Below are 3,772 nucleotides of genomic sequence, written 5' to 3'. Positions count from 1 at the left end.
GGAGGAGGAGGAGGAGGAGGAGGAGGAGGAGGAGGCGGCAGAGGCGGAGACGGAGAAGAAGGATGAGAGATAACGAACTCCGCCACTCACACACGCTCTTTACAACTTTCTCTTTCCCCCTACAGGTGGCGCTGGAGGACGGCAACGCGATTGCGCGTCGCTTCAAGTGTCTACACTTCGAGGTGGCGGCGAGCGAGGACATCGAGAAGGTGTCGGTGGTGTTCGACAACGCCTACCGCGCCGTCAAGAACTGGCAGAAGCGGCTGGAGAAGATGCGCAGTGCGGAAGTGAGTCCGCCGAAGGAGCGATCGCGACTCATGCTGGCGCTGGGCCGCCTCAAGCGAGACCGCAGCCCCGACCCTTTCCGCAGCCGCACGTATACGGTGTAGTGGTGGGGTCGGCTGAGACTCAGGTGAGACTGGTGCTTCAGGTGAGACGAACCTCAAGCGAGACCGCAGCCCCGACCCGTTCCGCAGCCGCTCGTTGTAGTGGTGAGGTCGGCTGAGACCTGAGTCTTAGTTGAGACTGGGGCCAAGAGTAAAACTGAATATAAGAACCCCGCCGCGGTGCGCAGCAGTCAAGCAACAGAGTGTAGCGGGGCGAGAGCTCTGCGGAGAAGTATATAGAAACTTGTGCGAGACATGAGCCTCAAGTGAGACAAAAACCTCGAATGAGACTGCAGCCCGACTCGTTTCGCGGTCGAACGTATTACGTGTAGCAGAGCGAGGTACATGCGTGAAGCGAGTCTAAGGTGAGACTGAAGCCTCAAGCGAGACCACAGCCGAGTTCCGAAAAGGACATATATGACTACTACTGTGCGGTGAGAGGTAGAGACTTGTGTAAAACCTTAGCCTCAATTGAGACTGGATAAAGATCGCCGCGTCGACTCATTCTTCGATCTTGCAATTTAGACATGGGCGAGTCTAGCAGTTGATCTATCATGGAGTAGACCACAGGCACTTGGAACGTCTCAATAAAAAAAATAATGGTAAATAAACACGAAATGTACCAAAGTCTTAATGTTTCTCTACTGTATTTCGCCTATGATCACCTGTAAATGCCGGTCAAATGCTCATCTGCAACACACAAGTACACCGAACGCCCGCCCGCGCTGTGCTGCGTGCACAAACAACATGAATAAGAGAGTTATTATCTCTTATAAGCTCTATTATCTCTTATAAGCTCTCTCTTATTCATGTTGTTTGTGCACGCAGCACAGCGCGGGCGGGCGTTGGGTGTTCTTGTGTGTTGCAGATGAGCATTTGACCGGCATTTACAGGTGATCATAGGCGAAATACAGTAGAGAAACATTAAGACTTTGGTACATTTCGTGTTTATTTACCATTATTTTTTTTATTGAGACGTTCCAAGTGCCTGTGGAGTAGACGTGGCCGGCCAGGTTGCCACCAGCGCCCTGGGCTGATTGCCGACAAGCGCTGTGCTGTTATTCCGCATCATTGTTGTAAATAGATATCGCGCTTCGATCCGTACTCGTATGTATATAAAACGCAGCGCTGCCTTCCGACGCAAGAAATCGAAAACTCACGATCGACTCGCGAGATCTCGCGGTAATTCCGCATCCTCGGCGGTGAGGCGACGACGCCGTTGGCTGCGCTGGTCGCTGTTGCCAGGGCATCTGTTGCCCATGGCAACGACAACACAGACACTGGAGATTGGGAATACGGCGGAGGGATGCGGTGTAGACTGGCTCAGTAGGTACACATACGCGTAGCTGTCTATAGGTTGACGCCGCTCGGGCTGATGCCGACGACGACGTATGGGGTCAGTCTATATGCGATGGTGAACGCACAGGTTGCGTCATTCCACATTCTCGCGCTTCTTCTTTTTCCTACTCATTGACGTGTAGCAATCATTGCGTGTATATATATATATATATATAACGTGATAGGAAACCCGTTGGTTGAGATGGTTATAGCTGTACTTAGTGAACAAATATGTGATGGCTATGTGATATCATGAAGCAAAACACGCTCACACACCTACATACAGACCCCCCCCCACCCCCCACCGCGCATACGCAGACACACACGCACGCACATGCACACACGCACACAAACACACACACACACACACACACACACACACACACACACACACACTAAATCGCATATAGCACCGTCATATTATTCATTTATCGAGAATATCAAGTGACATGATGAATAGGGCAGCAAAATGAGCAATCAATCTATCTATTGAATCCTACACGCTATCCATTACATACGGCGTAACTTATGAATACCGATGTAGGAGATGTCTGGCTGTCTGTAGGTCTGCATTGCATAGATGTGTTTTTGGATAGGATTGTCCTCGTGGCTGACGTGACGTCACACGATCTGACAGTACTTCTTCTTCGTTGCGTTTTCCCCCGCCTTTACAAAAGACAGCTAAGACAGCTTTTAGTTAACTGCTAATTGTTACATCTGCCAATTATTATACCGCCCGATTATTATACCCGCTAATTGGGTTTTAGTCGTGCAGCCTTGACAATGACACTCTCGCGACATTTAGAAGATATTGCTCGTCGAGACTGTTCAACAATACCAAGCAACGATAACGAGGTGTAGTAATGCTAGCCGCGAGCACTCCCACGCTCATTCTAATTAGTGATTACGTGCGGAAAGACATGATTCGTGTTGTCATAATTGCAGTCTAGACGACGTAGGCCTACGCGTTCAGAGGCCGCGCGCGTTGTCGTCGTCGTCGTCGTTGTTGCTGTTGCTGCTGCTGTTGTTGTTGTTGTTGTTGTTGTTGTTGTTGTTGTTGTTGTTGTTGTTGCTGCTGCTGCTGTTGTTGCTGCTGCTGTTGTTGTTGTTGTTGTTGTTGTATGGCAGCTGTGTACTGTAATTAAATCGTTTCGCTACCTCGTCATAACTTAACTCCTGTACGTAAGACATCTCGTGCAACTTCATCATTTTCTACCCTTTCTGAGGCTCCTAGCAAGGGGCAGATTTCAAGCATCTGTGTTATTCACAGAGGCTTCTTCTATCGCTCTCTCTCTCTTCCCCTCTCTCTCTCGTTCTCTCCCCTCTCTCTCTCTATCTCTAAGATATATCGAGTAAAAATTAACATATACAGGGCCGTATACGTAGCTAACTCATTTTGTTTGAGAATAACAAAGCCACGGCGTGGGTTGTGTTCTGTGTAGTTGAACGTGGTCCGTGAGCAGTTAGCCGTCTGAGCAGCCCAAGGAAATAATACACTAGTTAGACTCTATAGAGCATAGAGATTCTATAGAGCCTATATATTTCTATAGACCAGCCTATCGCGACCCAAATATTGGGCGCTGACATGTTATTTTATATTTGTACACGGAGTGTCATCGGACACTTGATTGGCGGTTAATGTTGTCATTCACTGTGATTGGTCGCTCACAAATTATTGATCAGCAGGCCTGAATAAGCATGACGCTAAAATCAATTATTAATAAGTTGAAAGTTTCGGCGCATGTATGACATATATGCTTTATTCATGCTTAATAACCGCAGATTCAGGGTATATTTGTCTAGTTTTTCCCGTTTTCCAAAACTTTTGCTAAGAAACAAAGAAACCGTCGCGCCTAGCTTTTTGTAGACGTCAACCAAATTAAGATATTTGAAACATACCTATAGAAACGGATACAAGGTAGCAGTCTTACGATAACACATTTTTTATCGATATATATTGAACCGTAATTGCTATCCGTTTTTACACCAACATTAGCGACAATTAGTTTTACTCGCTCCCGCTCACCATCTCTCTTTCTCTCTCTCTC

Source organism: Priapulus caudatus, unplaced genomic scaffold (genome assembly GCF_000485595.1).
Source record: "Priapulus caudatus unplaced genomic scaffold, Priapulus_caudatus-5.0.1 Scaffold1642, whole genome shotgun sequence".
NCBI lineage: Eukaryota > Metazoa > Priapulida > Priapulimorpha > Priapulimorphida > Priapulidae > Priapulus > Priapulus caudatus.
Note: the sequence above shows the minus strand (reverse complement) of the source record.